Genomic DNA, 19660 nt, shown 5'->3' on the forward strand with positions numbered 1-19660 from the left:
CCGGATTACACTTAAACCCCCTAAACCTCAATCCGCATCTCACACAACCTTTTTTTACAATAACATATATGTATATTTATTTATCAAACTTACGTACGTTGTTTTCTTTTGTCAAATAATATATGTGGTTCTTAGTTATTCGAATTTCTGTACATTGTTTTCCACATTTGGGGTAGTTAGTTGTTTTCCTGTAGTGAAAGTAGGTTTCGCGCATGTCTCACACATTTTACTTCCGCTTCACAATCGACTCGTTGTAAACAAGGTGTTCCCGGAATCGTCTGTAAAATGTTGCGAAGTAAAACAGGAAAATTTCAATCGAAAAAGTCATGTGTTAAGCAATTCAAAGCTCAAGAGTCCAGAAGAAATATATTTGCAAGTCATTCGGTTGATGAGCCCATTACAGAAGATCACAACTACGTGCATGCCAACAGTCAACACCTATCCAGTTTTCTCGGTATCAGGGTATCAGGTCCGTTCGCGCCCAATACATTTTCGCACCCTACACGTTCGCACCCTTAGGCCCGAGACCACAATTAATTTCTCTATCATTTCCTTATAACGTTTTGTCGCATTTAAAAAAAATTGACTATTCTTTTTGTCTAATTTTTGTGTGTGTGTAATGTACAGTACAAGTCCAAAAATATATGCAATTTTCAGAAAAATTGCATCATTACATCATACAAATTTGGCCAATACACATCCCTACCCCTATAGGCAAGTCAAGAGATGTTCCGAAAAGTGTAAATATAAGTCTTTAGTCTTTAGTAAGTGTCCCAAATGACACTGTAAACACTTGTGTATGTTTCCTCTTTTGTAGTTTCTTCACATTCACCTTTTTGCACCTGGCCTAATCACTCTTTCCTTATTGAAATCAGTTAAAATAAAACATCCAAAAGTTTATTTCAGCTCTCTTCTTTCATTTCCACCCCAGAAAATCTAAGAAATGAATGAGAAAGGGAAAGAAAAAAAATGAAGAAAAAATACACTATAATTAAAGGGAACTATATTCGTGAACAACGAAAAGCGGGGTCATTAATTGTGGTCTCGGGCCTATTAGGGCTCAAAAACTTGACCAATTCCAATAAAACTTGGCATGATTTAAGCTTAGTGTATTATGAGTCAGTTTACAAAGTTTCAAAGCCATGCGATATGTATTATAGAAAATGTGGCATTTTTTAGATCTCAACTTTGGTATCTAAATTGTGACGTTAAAATAGAAAAATTTTAACTTTCAAATTTTGGCTTCAAAAATCACCCCAAAACACCAAATTGCACTTTTTTATGTCTCAATGTATAAGATATTATCTATTCAAAGTAAATGATAGCATACTTAGTGTATGAGACTTATAAAAATTTGACAAAAGTTAATTTTATATGTGCCTATGCCAAAAAATAGAGGTTTTCAAATGAAGCGAGGCCTTATATGAAATGTAATATTTTCCACTTACAACAATTTTCTGAAGTTGTTAAGTTAAAACAAAACATTTAACATATCATAAATGTTCTTTTCATGTAAATATAAGTTTCAAATAGAATAACACATGAGTTTTACATGGTCTTAAGCAATGTCAAGCTTAAAACAACAAGTTGTCAATTTAGGCTGTTCTCTATATTTCCATATTTAATTGCATATAAATGATATTGGAGATGGAAATATGCTTCTTTTTGCCCAAATCCTTGCTGAAACAGACAAGTTTAAACAACTAGTAATAAGTGCTTTTGATATAGATTCAGTGCAGTCTGTTTAAAGAAATACAATTTTTAAGTGCATAGAACTTCATATTTCACTTGCTACGTTTGGACCGCTAGACCAAGACTATTAAAACAGTCCATTTTGTACTCTTTTTATGCTTTTATCCACTTTTCTTTGTGTTCAGAGTTCACAAACGAGTAAAACACATGAAATAAATACCACAAACACAAATAGATATCAGAAAAAAATGTCAAAGAAAAATCAAGGATGCTGCTTTTGCAAAATTATTGAAAAAAGTGAAAAAGCTACTTTTTGGGCATATCAGCTGAAAAGTGACTTTTTTTACAAATTTCTATCAAATATAAGTGGAAATCATTTCTTCTCATATAGTTTGACAAATAAATACCAATAGATCATCCAGAGAAGTTGTCAAAGTATAATTTAAAAATTTGCTGAAATGCACCTCTTAGGCCAGAGACCACAATTAATTTCTCTATCATTTCCTTATAACATTTTGTCGCATTTAAAAAAAATTGACTATTCGTTTGATCTAATTTTTTGTGTGTGTAATGTACAGTACAAGTCCAAAAATATATGCAATTTTCAGAAAAAATTGCATCATTACATCATACAAATTTGGCCAATACACATCCCTACCCTTATAGGCAAGTCAAGAGATGTTCCGAAAAGTGTAAATATAACCTTTTTGCACCTGGCCTAATCACTCTTTCCTTATTGAAATCAGTTAAAATAAAACATCCAAAAGTTTATTTCAGTTCTTTTCTTTCATTTCCACCCCAGAAAAGCTAAGAAATGAATGAGAAAGGGAAAGAAAAAATACACTATAATTAAAGGGAACTATATTTGTGAACAACGAAAAGCGGGGTCATTAATTGTGGTCTTGGGCCTACACTTTCGCACCTCGCACGTTTGCACCCAAGGTCTGTTCGCACTCAACACGTTTGCGCCCAATTTTAATTCAAATTCCAGTAGAATAATTGGAAAATCATGATTGTTGTTTTAAATTGCTTTATCTGATTGTATTTGGCTTTGTATGAGTAAAACATTGAAGATTTTAAATAAAAAACACAAAAGATAATTGTTTTATAACAGCTTGGTCCCTTCGATCTGAAACAATGAAACAATAAAATATAGCAATACACTAATATAATCAAAACATGATTTAAAAAAAAATCAACACACCATAAAAAAAAACGTTGTCAGAAATTCACTTTATTTTGAAACAAGTCAATGAAACAAAGTTATAGCAATACACTTACCAAAACATGATAAAGAGTTATTCAACACAAAATAAAACATTGACAGAATCTCACTTTATTTAGAAAGGATTGTTTTTTTTAACAATACACTATCCAAAACATGATAAAGATTTATTCAACATAAAAAAAATGCTGTCTCACTTTATTTTGAGACAATGACAACAAATATACTTATATGAATACGCTTGCCAAAACTTGATTTCAAAGTTATTAAACACAAAACCGATAAAAATTGGGCGAGAACATGTAGGGTGCGAAAGTGAAAGGGGGCAAACATGAGTGGGTGCGAACGTGAATTCAGTTTTCTCAGACTCCGATCTTGAACTTGGTGCAAGCTGTACCCATCTCTTAATAATGACTGGAAGACAGGTAGACGAGCTTCAAGCCTTATCCCAACAGATGTTTTGCACCTCGTGTGATGCTCGACTACACCTGGCCGACATGGAGAGCGAGAGGCGATATGGTTTAGGCAGCATACTTTTTATACCGTGTCAGAACAGTGTGTGTAGTGAAAGCTAGTCAATTCGTTCCAAGTCCGAATCGTTCCAAACCAGTTCGTTCCAGATTTGGACAGTTCGTACCAAGTCAATTGTCAATTCGTTCCAACTGATTTATTTCATTATTATTCAGACTTAATAACAATGTGTTCCACCTGATTAAGTTTATTATTAAATCAGACTTAACAATTTGTTCCAACTTTTTATACGACCGCAAAATTTGAAATTTTTTTCGTCGTATATTGCTATCACGTTGGCGTCGTCGTCTGCGTCATCGTTGTCGTCGTCGTAGTCCGAATACTTTTAGTTTTCGCACTCTAACTTAAGTAAAAGTGAATAGAAATCTATGAAATTTTTACACAATGTTTATGACCACAAAAGGAAGGTTGGTATTGATTTTGGAAGTTTTGGTCACAACATTTTAGGAATATGGGGCCAAAAAGGGCCCAAATAAGCATTTTCTTGGTTTTCGCACTATAACTTTAGTTTAAGTTAATAGAAATCTATGAAATTTTTACACAAGGTTAATGACCACAATAGGAAGGTTGGTATTGATTTTGGGAGTTTTGGTTTCAACAGTTTAGGAATTAGGGGCCAAAAAAGGGCCCAAATAAGCATTATTCTTGGTTTTCACACCATAACATTAGTATAAATAAATAGAAATCTATGAAATTTAAACACAAGGTTATTGCCATAAAAGGAAGGTTGGTATTGATTTTGGGAGTTTTGGTCCAAACAGTTTAGGAATAAGGGGCCCAAAGGGTCCAAAATTAAACTTTGTTTGATTTCATCAAAATTGAATAATTGGGGTTCTTTGATATGCCGAATCTAACTGTGTATGTAGATTCTTAACTTTTGGTCCCGTTTTCAAATTGGTCTACATTAAGGGCCAAAGGGTCAAAATTTAAACTTAGTTTGATTTTGGCAAAAAATGAATCGGTTGGGTTCTTTGATATGCTGAATCTAAAAATGTACTTAGATTCTTGATTATTGGCCCAGTTTTCAAGTTGGTCCAAATCGGGGTCCAAAATTAAACTTTGTTTGATTTCATCAAAAATTGAATAAATGGGGTTTTTTGATATGCCAAATCTAACTGAGTATGTAGATTCTTCATTTTTGGTCCTGTTTTCAAATTGGTCTACATTAAAGTCCAAAGGGTCCAAAATTAAACTTAGTTTGATTTTAACAAAAATTGAAATCTTGGGGTTCTTTGATATGCTGAATCCAAACATGTACTTATATTTTTGATTATGGGCCCAGTTTTCAAGTTGGTCCAAATCAGGATCTAAAATTATTATATTAAGTATTGTGCAAAAGCAAGTCTTTTCAATTGCACAGTATTGCGCAATGGCAAGAAATATCTAATTGCACAATATTGTGAAATAGCAATTTTTTGTTTAATTAGAGTTATCTTTCTTTGTCCAGAATAGTAAGCAAGAAATATCTAATTGCAAAATATTGTGCAATTGCAAGAATTTTTTTAAATTGGAGTTATCTTTCTTTGTCCAGAATCAACTTAAATCTTTGTTATATATATACAATATACAATGTATATTCACTTTTTACTACCAACTGATAAATTAAAATAATCTTTACCATTCAGTGATAACAAGCAGTTTTTTTACCATTTTATGATGTATTTAAATGGGAAGTTATTGTTGCAAACTCCATTAGAAATTTTAATTGAGATTAGTTTTGGAATAAGGGAAAGGGGGATGTGATTACAAAAATTGGGTTCAATTTTCTCATTTGAAATTTCATAAATAAAAAGAAAATTTCTTCAAACATTTTTTTTGAGAGAATTAATATTCAACAGCATAGTGAATTGCTCTAAGAGAAAAAATTTAAGTTCATTAGAACACATTCATTCTGTGTCAGAAACCTATGCTGTGTCAACTATTTAATCACAATCCAAATTTAGAGCTGAATCCAGCTTGAATGTTGTGTCCATACTTGCCCCAACCATTCAGGGTTCAACTTTTGCGGTCGTATAAAGCTACACCCTGCGGAGCATTTGGTTTATAATATATATGTCTGTATATCACTGTATTTGTGTAAATCAACCTACAGTGCACGGCAAAAATCGGCAATTCCTTGTCCATTTTTTCTATATATTTCATATAAAAGATAATTTTTCAATAACATATGTTCATCCTAACAGTTCATAGATAATTGTTCAATAGTCTTTCAGTATTTCACATATTTCATTTTGCTGGTCAACGAATGGCACAATGATATAAGTGCAACAGATGTCATCAGCTGCATGGCTTCTATAGCTGTCCCAAAGCTCCATCATCTTGGACTGTGATCTGTTTGTGGCTGCTTACTTTTCGGTTTCGTACAAGGACAGAGTAAATTTTTATATTGTAAAAAATACACAACCAGTGCTAAAGAGTAATAGCGATGCACATAAGAAAAACATAGCAAATGTGGTACATGTATGTCAGCCTTCAATTATTATTGACAAGCCTTTATGACCCAAGATAAGTACAATATTATTCTTTTGATGAATGCATTAACAACTGTTATGCACACATCATTGAAATACAATAATCAATTATAATGATAACTATTAACTATTTCTTTGAAAATATCACTTGTTAGTCACTTTATTCATATTTAAAATATTAAATTTGTCATGAAATACTTACCTTAATAATTAATAATTACCAATATATATCGTTCTCCCCAATTAATAAAACATAGAATTATTTTAGATACGTAGTTATATTCATTTTTTATAAGTACAGCATTAGAATTAAAATAATAAGGCTATTTAAATGGTTAATATTGTTTTATACTGTTTCAGTATTTTTGTGTTTTTACTTTTGAATAAGTTGGAACGAACTGACCAGTTTTTATACGACCGCAAAATTTGAAAAAAATTTCGTCGTATATTGCTATTACGTCGTTGGCGTCGTCGTCTGCGTCGTCGTCGTCCGAATACTTTTAGTTTTCGCACTCTAACTTTAGTAAAAGTGAATAGAAATCTATGAAATTTTAAAACAAGGTTTATGACCACAAAAGGAAGGTTGGGATTGATTTTGGGAGTTTTGATCCCAACATTTTAGGAAATAGGGGCCAAAAAGGGCCCAAATAAGCATTTACTTGGTTTTCGCACAGTAACTTTAGTTTCAGTAAATAGAAATCTATGAAATTTTGACACAAGGTTTATGACCACAAGGAAGGTTGGTATTGATTTTGGGAGTTTTGGTCCCAACAGTTTAGGAATTTGGGGCCCAAAGGGTCCAAAATTAAACTTTGTTTGATTTCATCAAAAATTGAATAAATGGGGTTCTTTGATATTCCAAATCTAACTGTGTATGTAGATTCTTAATTTTTGGTCCAGTTTTCAAATTGGTCTACATTAAGGTCCAAAGGGTCCAAATCATAATGTGACATAAACCTATGTTGTGTCAACTATTTAATCACAATCCACATTTAAAGCTGTATCAAACTTAAAAGTTGTGTCCATACTTGTCCCATCTGTTCAGGGTTCTACATCTGCGGTCATATAATGCTGCGCCCTGCGAAGCAACTGGTTGGAAAAGTTGGAACGAACTGACCAAGCAACTTGGGACGAATTTGTTGGTACGAATCAGAGTTGGAACGAATCATCCAGATACCTGTGTAGTTCATTAAACGACGTAAAACGGGAAAGAGAAACAACGGAACATTTGATATCAATTCAAAATTAGCACTACATGTAGGTAATTACAATGTTTTGTGTACATACATTTAAATATAATAGAAAAAAAAATGAAAGGGAACAACTATGTAATCTACAAATGTATGGGTGGGGTGGGCAGGGATTAAACTGAAGACTGGCAGCTGTAGCCCACAGCTTGAATTGTGTATGCCAAATATATATCCCTATATAAGAAAAGGAATCTGGGTCCATTCTCACTGATTTACGTTCGCCCTAAGTACCTGTTCGCCCTGATACCTGTTTGCTCAGGATACATTCGCCCTGTCTTTTTATTTTTTATGCCTCACCTACGATAGAAGAGGGGCAATATGTTTTCTAGTCTGTGCGTCCATCCATCCGTCTGTCTGTTCGTTCATCCGTCTGTTCGTTCATCCATCTGTCCTGCTTCAGGTTAAATTTTTTGGTCAAGGTAGTTTTTGATGAAGTTGAAGTCCAATCAACTTGAAACTTGGTATACATGTGCCCTATGATATGATCTTTCTGATTTAAATGCCAAATTAGAGTTTTTACCCCAATTTTACGGTTCACTGAACATAGAAAATGACAGTGCAAATTTCAGGTTAAAGTTTTTGGTCAAGGTAGTTTTTGATAAAGTAGAAGTCCATTCAACTTGAAACTTAGTATACATGTTCCCTTTGATAAGATCATTCTAATTTTAATGCCAAATTAGAGAATTTATTTCAATTTCACGGTCCACTAAACATAGAAAATGATAGTGCGAGTGGGGCATCCGTGTACTGTGGACACATTCTTGTTTCTAATTGTTGTCTTGTTGTGAGACTACTACAGTAGTAGTCTCAGTCTAGTTGCATGATTTTAAGTATTTGAACAAACTTCTAGTTGCATGATTTTAAGTATTTGAACAAAATATGTTAAAATTTGTTGAAAAATTGACAGAGTATTTATATGCCATAATCAATTTATCATTTTTCCTTTGATTGATGCAGAGAAGCAGACTGAAATACAATGTATTTGTCTTCATATTGCTTTTTGTTAACAAAATAACGGATACATGTCACTCGTACTTTCGGCAACTCATACTCAACCAACTCGTACCCTATTTTTACCAACTCGTACTTCTACTCAGTCGTACCCAAGTTCATATCCGTAGATAAGGATATTTTAACACCCTGAAGTATCCAAGTACACCCTGAGGTGCATATTTTATTATTTTGTAGATCCATGCACGTCTTTTTTTCCGTGTTAGTATTAACAATGAAAAGTGTCTTTTATTTATATATTACTATATAATGATATATGAAAGAAAGTTACAATAACTATGCATATAAACATGATAAATAATATCAAATAAAGCATGGGTACGAGTTGGTAAAAAAAACTGTATTCATCATGTTCATTAAATCACAAATGCATGCAGTATAACTGAGACTAGTCTCATAGTATAATAATAAATGAACGTACATCATTGTTTTCATTTATTTCAAGCTGAATATTTTATCAAAACAAAACAAAACATTTGTTTTTATTATTAATCCATTAACTGAAAAGACAAGGATCACAATAATCAGTGGTCCGAATTATTGAGGAATTACTGATCCTAAACAAGCAATAAACTGAATCTGTCTGAATAAGTTTATTAAACTTCAATGCCCTGAATATTATATTTATTTAAGTAGGGCAATGGACGCTATGGAAGAAAAATCCCAGGGGGAACATGTTATTAGGGCGAACGGACCCAATACCCAAGAAAGCTGAAATTTAAGTAGCCCACATCAAATTTTAGGGACCATTAGCGTGTGGGCTCCTGCTAATTTCAAACCCTGGGTGGGGGTATTAAAATCACTCTGATTTCAATAGGAAGAAATCAATTATCTGACACTGTTTTGTTATTTTTAAACCATTTAAAAAAATAATACCTTCCCCCCCCCCCCCCCCTTCTTTTCCCCTTGCAACTGCATTTCAGCGATTGTCTGAAGTCCAATGCCCGTTTTGCAAGACAAGCTGATGCAGTGGGAAGATCTACATAGATTTAATTAATTTGATATTTGGTATAGATTTACATCATCATGATCATGTAAAAGTTTGAATCCAATACTATAAGTTTAAAGATTAAATTTTGCTGCTTTATAATTATTATTTTCTCATTTCCTGTCTACATTAGAATGATTTATATTCGGCTAAAGAAAAGAATAATACCATTGATGACTGATGTAAATTTTATGCCCATCAAATTTCGCCCTAAGATGAGATTTTACATTATTGGAAAAAAGTGGTGTTGGATCAGGCAGTCCCTAATTTGATTTCTTCCTTATGTAATTAAAAAAAGGATTAAAGTTTAAGTGACTTATTATAAAGCTCAATGACTAAAATTTCTTTCATCCAATACTATGTATACATTTTCAAATTTTCCTTTAGCATGCATGAAAAATTAATACGGAATAAATATGTCAATTTGACAATCATGATTTTAATAATGAATTGATATTTCTGTTCAGTGTTGATGCATTTAATGTGATAAAAATGCGACTGTTCTTGGAAGCAATTGTTCTTTAAAATTAATATGTTTGCAAAATATTGTAGCCATGGTACACACCTGAATGGGCCCAGTACAGATTAACAACTTGCTTGCAGCTTTAAATTTACCACCAGTTGTGCCGTCCACTCTTAGGAGAAGGGAACAAAAGATTGATACAACTCTGGAGACTGTAGCCAAAAAATCTTGTCTTGAGGCCCAAAAGGAAGAAATTGAAAAGGGAAATGGAAAGGTAAAAAACTTTAAATTCCAAATGATTATTTTTATATGAATTATCATGAGTAAATATACAATATATATGTACATTGTTGGAAAATATAAAATTTAGTTTTGATGAGCTTCAAAAACATGACGAAAAGGAAGGCTAATTGCTGAGCTTTTCTCCTGTTTTGTAGCAAAGAAAGTTCATGGACCGGTTACTTACTTGAAAATAGGGATTATCGAAAAGTGCACACTTAAACTCACTACAATTGCATATATAAACACTAAAAAATTCTAAATAAGGGGCTGATTCAGGACTGGCTTGATATTGATCAGGAACAATATTTTGGAAAGTAACTATGTATTCCATCATTTTCATCATTGAAACTGAAAGAGAAAATATTTTATAATCTGTTGCCGAAATCTGCTTCTGTAAAAACAGCTTTATAGAATACAGGTAGACTGCTTTATAGATGGTTGGTTAGGCAACATCAAACAATTCAAATTTTATTTCTTCCCTAACATGAATTCTTCAGTACATGTATTTCAGATACATGTATATGTATCTATTTTTTTTTAAAAGATGGAAGTAAGCTTTGACGGTGGGTGGCAGAAAAGGGGTACAGGATGAAATTATACTAGTAATACAGGTGAGAATTGTTCTGTTTATTTTTACTCGTATGAAAATAAGAAAGATGTGGTATGATTGCTAAATTTAGACATTTATTCCCTATAAACCAAAACATTTAGATATTAACAACTATATGTCTCACCATATGGTCTTGAACAATGAGCAAAACCAATATTGCAAAGCTAGCTCTAAAGTGCAGTGAAATGACAAATGGCAAACAATTTAAATGAGAAAACTAATGGCCTGATTTATGTACAAAACCAATGTCGGTGTCCCTTATGTTGCACATTTTTTATCTGTCCAACTTAAACTTACTCCAAGATCAATAATCAAAAAATAAATTAAATTTTTAGTTATTTTAAACTTTTCATATTGCATGTACAAATGTATTATTATCTTATAGTATTATTATCTTATAGAAATGTAAGCATTTGGAATCATTTGGAATTAGTGCGGTGACAAAAGTGTAAAAAGTCGTCTAGATCGCGAGTTTAATCTCCCCAAATAATACACGGCTAAAAATGGTTTTAACTTGTCTTCTTTAGTTTTTGCCCTGTCGTCAGAATTTCGTACGGTCACATTTTTTTTAAAAGTCGTTTTAATGACTAGTAGTATATTGGAGAGTTTCAACCCCCCTTTTTCAAAATGAAAAATTGTGTATGTTTGCTTACATTTAACTGATATAGTTTTTCCTGAAGCTTTTTTTATATGTCAAAATATTCTATTCAGTATTTCATTTTCTTATAATCTATAAAATTTGCGAAGTTTTGACTGTTTAAAATTGAGGTAATTTTAATTGCAAATTCAGACACAAACTTTAGTTTTTTCTTCATAAAAGTAATAAAAATTATTCCATAATATTTTAAGCATATAGTAGTTCATAAAACTAATCAGTGATAAAAATTTCGGAACCAAAATATGAAAAAAACCCTTAAGAAATCAATGGAAAAAGAATGGAATAAAAAACTCCAATTTCAACACGGAACTTAATCACTTGCCTTCCGTCACATTTTGTGTATTAGTCAATAATTTGCTCTCAACTGATTTATGATATTATTACCTTTTCGCTATTATATACACATATTTTCAGTTAAAGTGCAATGATATATGCTACATTCTTTGTTTCTATGTGTTTATATTCTATGGTTTTTTTTGTTATAAAACATCAAATATACTTTGTCGGAAAAGTCTTATTGTAAAATCAAAATAAGTGACAGATAGTTTCAGTAAATATTCCGTGATATGTCAAGTCTGTTGCAACTGGCCTCATTAAGTCCAAAGAAAAGACAACAGTTGTTAAATTTTTTCAGTGCTTAATATGCCAAGAAAAGAAAAAAAACTCAATTGAAATTTTGAGTCAATTTACCAGTATAGGGAAGTCGATTTTTGTATCTGCATTGAATAAAAGATTAGATGAGGTGAACATCAAGATGTTTCATGCGATAGCTGTTAAATTGCAGAAGTTCGTACAGGCAGTTTATCATCGTTCATGCTACAAAAGTTACATAAGTAAACATATTTGTTCCCCCTTTTGGAACGAGGAAGCTTCTAACTTGATATTAATGACGACATACAATTATCGGACTCAGTGGTGTCCCCCAGTTTCGGGTATGTGTACGCGTTCTAGAATGCAGTTGTTCAACTGGAGCGCTTGTATATTTTGTTGCAACAAAACATTTTAGAAAGATCAACAACTACTCAAGTTTGAATCAGATGAGTGTATTAAGAATGTTTTAACTGTGTCAGATAAAGTTAAAGTTGAAATAGTTTCCCGTCCATCTGTTAAACTTCAAGCACTCTGTCATTTTGTTTGAGATACATATTATTTGCTTAAAATGAAAAATAAATCCAAACCCGTGGAAGCAGATATCTCAGTTCACGATACTGCTTTTACTAATTTTATTTTGGCTAATGACAACGATTTAATGGTCATTCCCCATGACACCGTTACAAGATAAATATAGATCTTTTCTTCCAGCTGATTATAATTTGAAATATTCTATTTGTAAAATGCAGTCTAAACTCATTGATTTCTATAGAAATTTATAGTTGTCAAACAACTTCAACAAGTTCAAGGCAAATTTAACAAAATTGTGTAGCAAAATAACTATTGGAGATGCCATATCAGCTGCTAGTCAATTGAAAACTGACATCAAAATCTTAATATTAAATGTAATAGACACAAATAACAGACAGTTATTTCATTCCGCTGCAAGTATACAATAGAAAAGACATCTCTACAAACTCTACAGAAGTATACCCAACTTCGGAAGAATTGTCTCTTTCTTCTTCAATTCAGTCAATGCTTTAGTCTTTATTGCAATTCATTTTATGGTAACTTGATGAAACTGCATACAGCCAAGACTATTTTCAGGAAATGGCACCAGAGAAATTGCATAAATGCTAAGCAATTGTTGAGTCAACCGTTTGTGTGGCCATTTTTTTTTACTCCTTCTCATTTCGGATTGGCTTTACAAATGTACCATGAGTTTGGTTTGAAACACCTTGTAGAAACAGCGAATGCCAATGGATTTTATGCTTCTTAAAGTAAAGTGCGACGCTATCTAATGTGTTGCCAACCATGAAATTGAGCAAATTCAAGATAGTGTGTACGTCTCATGCATAATGTTTCCCCATCATCTTTGCAGACAAGCATATGGATGTCAACTTAACCCCATTTTAAATCTCTGTTATATCTTGGATGAATTGAAAGGGATGGTTTGAAGCTGGTATTTTTTGGGGGAACAAATATCTTCGGACTTCCTACAATACCTTGTCTGTACTTGTAAAGAAAAACTCAAAATAACCTGTCATGTGCAGACCTGTGGCCATGAATGAAATGTGTAGAAATATTTAAACATGTCTTGTGACGGTTGATGAAAATGAAGATGATGGAAATAACGGTTGATTAGGTATAAAGCTTGTTGCACTGATACACACGGTCCCAGCCCTCGGGTAAGGGGAGTGTTGGCGCGCCCTTAAAAAAGTTAAACCCGCCACATTCTGTTTGTGTCTGTTTCAAGTCACGAGACTGTAAAACAGAGTTTGTCGTTTGTTTCTATATACTATATTTATTTGTTTCTTATGTATTTTGTACATTAATTAGGTCGATAGATTTTACATTTGTTTTACATTATTCATTTGGGAATTGAAAACTATGCAGGATAAATTTTACTCATTGTTGAACGGACGTTTTGGTAATTTATGTCTCATTTGGAGGATTGCATCATTTGCAATCATATCACATCTTCTTTTTCATATGGAATACTTTTGAAGTTTGTGGTACAAAAAGGGGGGATATTGGAAAAAAAACTTATCATGTAATAGATATTAACCAAAGTAAAATACACAACAACAGATAATACTATATAGAAGCAGTAATAATTGTGAAAAAAATAAAAAAATAAACGAGAAGTCTATAATAAAATTTGAAGTATCCGCAACTCAATTTGAGGTGATATACGACTGTAGTGTTCTATTGTTGTATAGTGTGGAGTAGTGTAATGATCCTGTATGGGGGTGCGAGAGGCAAAACATTAACAGCTAATAAAATTACGTCCTTTAATGGCACTTGCAAAATGAAAAAGAGACAGTACATGTGATTACAATTACATACATGTATATAACAAAATCATATACGGACTGAACAGTATTTCCGGAAACGCGGATTCAACCCCCTATATATATTACCATGTAATGATCCTGTATGGGGGTGCGAGAGGCAAAACATTAACAGCTAATAAAATTACGTCCTTTAATGGCACTTGCAAAATGAAAAAGAGACAGTACATGTGATTACAATTACATACATGTATATAACAAAATCATATACGGACTGAACAGTATTTCCGGAAACGCGGATTCAACCCCCTATATATATTACAGTAGTTGTAGCAGTGAGGGTTTAAAAAGGATATTAAAATTACAAAAGAGGGCTGCTAGATTAATACTAGAAACAGACCCATTCGCTCCTTCTGCACCCTTATTCAAACACTTAAACTGGATGACAGTTGAACAAAGAATAAAATATCATAAGTTAGTGATGATATTTAAGTGTATTAATAATGATGCCCCATCATATCTTACTAACAAGTTTCATTATGTTTCAGACAGAAATCCGTACCCCTTGAGAAATTCTGTTCAAGGAAACCTCATACTCCCTAAACCAAAAACAGAATTATTCAAAAAATCTTTTATGTATTCTGGACCATTCTTGTGGAATAATTTGCCAATACCGTTTAGAAATATTACAAATATTAATTCTTTTAAATACAAAATAACAGATCATTTATTGAAATCAACCTAGCTGTATAAATAATATAAAAAACTGATCATGTCATCATGTTTATTTTTTCATCACATTTTATCAAGTTGTATTGAACATTATTATCACACTTCACTTTTTATGCTAATGTATGTATGCAATGTACTGGTATATGTTTGTGTTTTGTTTCATTTTTCATTACGAGGGCCTCAGGGAAGATTAGTTATATAGCTAACTGTGTAACCCTCTTAAAATAAAGTATTGTTGTTGTTGTTGTTGTTGTTATTGCTTTGATTTGATATCTCACCCAATGTGATAGTTTAAAAAATAATTTTAAAGTATTGTCCTGCATGACACTTGATTTTTACCTGAAATTGTAATTTTTCATAAGGTTATGATGTTCTCAACATTTTATAGGTCGAAAACTTAATTTTTGAAGTTTTGTTTATAAAACTTCGTTTTAGGATTTTTTTGGATAAAATAAATCTTAATGATTAAGGTTTATGTATAATAACAAACATTAATAAATCCAAAACATTATCATTTGTATTTATGTAGAGTTTAGAAATAGAAAAAAATGTCAAAATTGAAACCCTCCCAAATTTTTACAGATTTTTACATATGACCTTTGACCTCAATTTAAAAAAAATGTGACCATATTAAGTCTTGACGATAGGCATATTATTATAGTACAGGATTTCTTCTTTCCAAAGATATATTATATAGGTGTGTGTTCGGTGGGGGAGATTAAATTAAAAAAATTCTACCTTCAGTCACCGCACTAAATGCTTACAATACATTTTTCAATATAATTGATATTTTCAAGGGACATAACTCTTTTAAAAATAATTGATCTACACTGATTTTCTAATTTGTCCTAATCATTGCTGATAAAAAACAAATGATATGAATGTCATAAAAATCTGGTAAAACTTGTACACATGTAATTTTACATGTAATTAATATTTACAAGAGACATAACTCTTTTTACCTCTTCCTTCATGGTAATTTACCTGATTGGAATCATTTTATGTAAAAACAACGTCCATAATTTCAGGCCATGCATCATTAATTGGGAAAGAAACAGGAAAGGTACTGCAGTTTTCTCTTAGAAGTAAATCTTGCCAGATATGTCCCTTACATCAGAGCAAAAACCACACTATACCTGTACATGAATGTTCAAAAAACTGGGATGGTTCTAGTAAGGCAATGGAGCCTGACATGGCAATATCAATGGCCAGAGAGTTAGAGGAAACTGAATGTTCAATTGATGTCATCCATGGTGATAATGACTCGACCACAACTTCTTGACTGAAAGCTGTTTTCCCTTCCATTGAGAAGAAAGATGACAGTAACCACACTAAAAAAGGCATCACATCAAAACTATATAAGCTTAGCCACAAATATAAAGTTCTAAAACAACCAAATGTAATATCTTACATTGGGAGATGCTTCATGTACGCCATAAAAGAATGCCAGACAAAAGAGCCAGAGAGTCTTAGAAAATCACTGGATATTATAGTTCCACGTTTATATGGTGACCACTCTCTTTGTGCCAGTGAAGATGCTACCTGGTGCAGTTATCAGAAGAATCCTTTTCAATTCAGGTATAGTACATAGTACTTTAAGATTTTTTTTTTTATATTTAAAATAGTTTAATGCTACTAATACTATTGTAAATAATAAGCATTTAATCTACTACTGAACTGGATATCTTTAAAATTGGTTTGCAGCTTTAACTTCTTAACAATGATGCCTTGTAAAGTCTTTGCAGCGTTACCCCCCCCCCCCCCCCCCCCCCCCCCCTTCCCCCCTCCAAAGAACAGGGGGAAACTAGATGAGAAGCCTGGGAAAAATCTGTTTAAAGTCTGTTATTTTCTTATACAGATTACATATAACAAGTTCAATAACAATAAGGTGTCCTATTGTGCAAAATATTCAAGTATAAAAAGTTATTAGTTAATTCCACTATGTTAATATATAATGTATATATATAGGTAAATATAAAACAAGAATAAAACAATATATGTTGAGATTGTTAGCCAATAAACACAGAAGTCAGATATACGTGAGTTATGATAATGCTTTGTACATGTATTGTATAACTGATTATTTGATTTTTTTTAGCTCACCTGGCCCGAAGGGCCAAGTGAGCTTTTCTCATCACTTGGCGTCCGTCGTCCGTCGTCATCGTCCGTCTTCGTCCGTCGTCGTTAACTTTTACAAAAATCTTCTCCTCTGAAACTACTGGGCGAAAACAAACCACACTTGGCCACAATCATCATTAGGGTATCTAGTTTAAAAAATGTGTGGCGTGACCCGGTCAACCAACCAAGATGGCCGCCACGGCTAAAAATAGAACATAGGGGTAAAATGCAGTTTTTGGCTTATAACTCAAAAACCAAAGCATTTAGAGCAAATCTGACGAGGGTAAAAATGTTTATCAGGTCAAGATCTATCTGCCCTGAAATTTTCAGATGAATCGGTCAATCGGTTGTTGGGTTGCTGCCCCTGAATTGGTAAATTTGAAGAAATTTTGCTGTTTTTGGTTATTATCTTGAATATTATTATAGTTAGAGATAAACTGTAAACAGCAATAATGTTCAGCAAAGTAAGATCTACAAATAAGTCAACATGACCAAAATGGTCAGTTGACCCGTTTAGGAGTTATTGCCCTTTATAGTCAATTTTTAACCATTTTTCGTAAATTAAAGTAATCTTTTACAAAAATCTTCTCCTCTGAAACTACTTGGCAAAATTAATCCAAACTTGGCCACAATCATCTTTGGGGTATCTCGTTTAAAAAATGTGTGGCGTGACCTGGTCAACCAACCAAGATGGCCGCCACGGCTAAAAATAGAACAAAGGGGTAAAATGCAGTTTTTGGCTTATAACTCAAAAACCAAAGCATTTTTAGGAAATCTGACATGGGATAAAAATGTTTATCAGGTCAAGATCTATCTGCCCTGAAATTTTCAGATGAGTCGGTCAATCGGTTGTTGGGTTGCTGCCCCTGAATTGGTAATTTTGAGGAAATTTTGCTGTTTTTGGTTATTATCTTGAATATTATTATAGATAGAGATAAACTGTAAACAGCAATAATGTTCAGCAAAGTAAGATCTACAAATAAGTCAACATGACCAAAATGGTCAGTTGACCCGTTTAGGAGTTATTGCCCTTTATTGTCAATTTTTAACCATTTTTCGTAAATTAAAGTAATCTTTTACAAAAATCTTCTCCTCTGAAACTACTGGGCCAAATTAATCCAAACTTGGCCACAATCATCTTTGGGGTATCTAGTTTAAAAAATGTGTGGCGTGACCTGGTCAACCAACCAAGATGGCCGCCACCGCTAAAAATAGAACATAGGGGTAAAATGCAGTTTTTGACTTATAACTCAAAAACCAAAGCATTTTGAGGAAATCTGACATGGGATAAAAATATTTATCAGGTCAAAATCTATCTGCCCTGAAATTTTCAGCTGAATTGGTCAATCGGTTGTTGGGTTGCTGCCCCTGAATTGGTAAATTTGAAGAAATTTTGCTGTTTTTGGTTATTATCTTGAATATTATTATAGTTAGAGATAAACTGTAAACAGCAATAATGTTCAGCAAAGTAAGATCTACAAATAAGTCAACATGACCAAAATGGTCAGTTGACCCGTTTAGGAGTTATTGCCCTTTATAGTCAATTTTTAACCATTTTTATAGGACCGCAAATTTTGAAAAAATTTTTGTCGTATATTGCTATCACGTTGGCGTCGTCGTCGTCGTCGTCGTCGTCGTCGTCGTCCGAATACTTTTAGTTTTCGCACTCTAACTTTAGTAAAAGTGAATAGAAATCTATGAAATTTTAACACAAGGTTTATGACCATAAAAGGAAGGCTGGTATTGATTTTGGGAGTTTTGGTCCCAACATTTTAGGAATTAGGGGCCAAAAAGGGCCCAAATAAGCATTTTCTTGGTTTTCGCACTATTACTTTAGTTTAAGTTAATAGAAATCTATGAAATTTTGACACAAGGTTTATAACTACAAAATAAAGGTTGGGATTGATTTTGGGAGTTTTATTTTCAACAGTTTAGGAATTAGGGGCCAAAAAAGGGCCCAAATAAGCATTATTCTTGGTTTTCGCACAATAACTTTAGTTAAAGTAAATAGAAATCAATGAAATTTAAACACAATGTTTATGACCACAAAAGGAAGGTTGGTATTGATTTTGGGAGTTTCGGTCCCAACAGTTTAGGAATAAGGGGCCAAAAAGGGACCCAAATAAGCATTTTTCTTGGTTTTCGCACCATAGCGTTAGTATAAGTAAATAGAAATCTATGAAATTTAAACACAAGGTTTATGACTATAAAAGGAAGGTTGGTATTGATTTTGGAAGTTTTGGTCCCAACAGTTAAGGAAAAAGGGGCCCAAAGGGTCCAAAATTAAACTTTGTTTGATTTCATCAAAATTGAATAATTGGGGTTCTTTAATATGCCGAATCTAACTGTGTATGTAGATTCTTAATTGTTGGTCCCGTTTTCAAATTGGTCTACATTAAGGTCCAAAGGGTCCAAAATTAAACTTAGTTTGATTTTAACAAAAATTGAAACCTTGGGGTTCTTTGATATGCTGAATCTAAAAATGTACTTAGATTTTTGATTATTGGCCCAGTTTTCAAGTTGGCCCAAATCGGGGTCCAAAATTAAACATTGTTTGATTTCATCAAAAATTGAATAATTGGGGTTTTTTGATATGCCAAATCTAACTGTGTATGTAGATTCTTAATTTTTGGTCCTGTTTTAAAATTGGTCTAAATTAAAGTGCAAAGGGTCCAAAATTAAACTAAGTTTGATTTTAACAAAAATTAAATTCTTGGGCCTCTTTGATATGCTGAATCTAAATA

The 19660-nt window shown here is 32.6% G+C and overlaps 1 pseudogene; it reads left to right on the forward strand.

Annotated features, from left to right (window-relative positions):
- The first annotated feature begins 213 nt into the window (after window positions 1–213).
- Window positions 214–19660, forward strand: part of LOC134687731 (uncharacterized) — a 34975-nt pseudogene continuing 15528 nt past the window's right edge.

Source organism: Mytilus trossulus, chromosome 10 (genome assembly GCF_036588685.1).
Source record: "Mytilus trossulus isolate FHL-02 chromosome 10, PNRI_Mtr1.1.1.hap1, whole genome shotgun sequence".
In the NCBI taxonomy this organism is placed as follows: Eukaryota; Metazoa; Mollusca; class Bivalvia; order Mytilida; family Mytilidae; genus Mytilus; species Mytilus trossulus.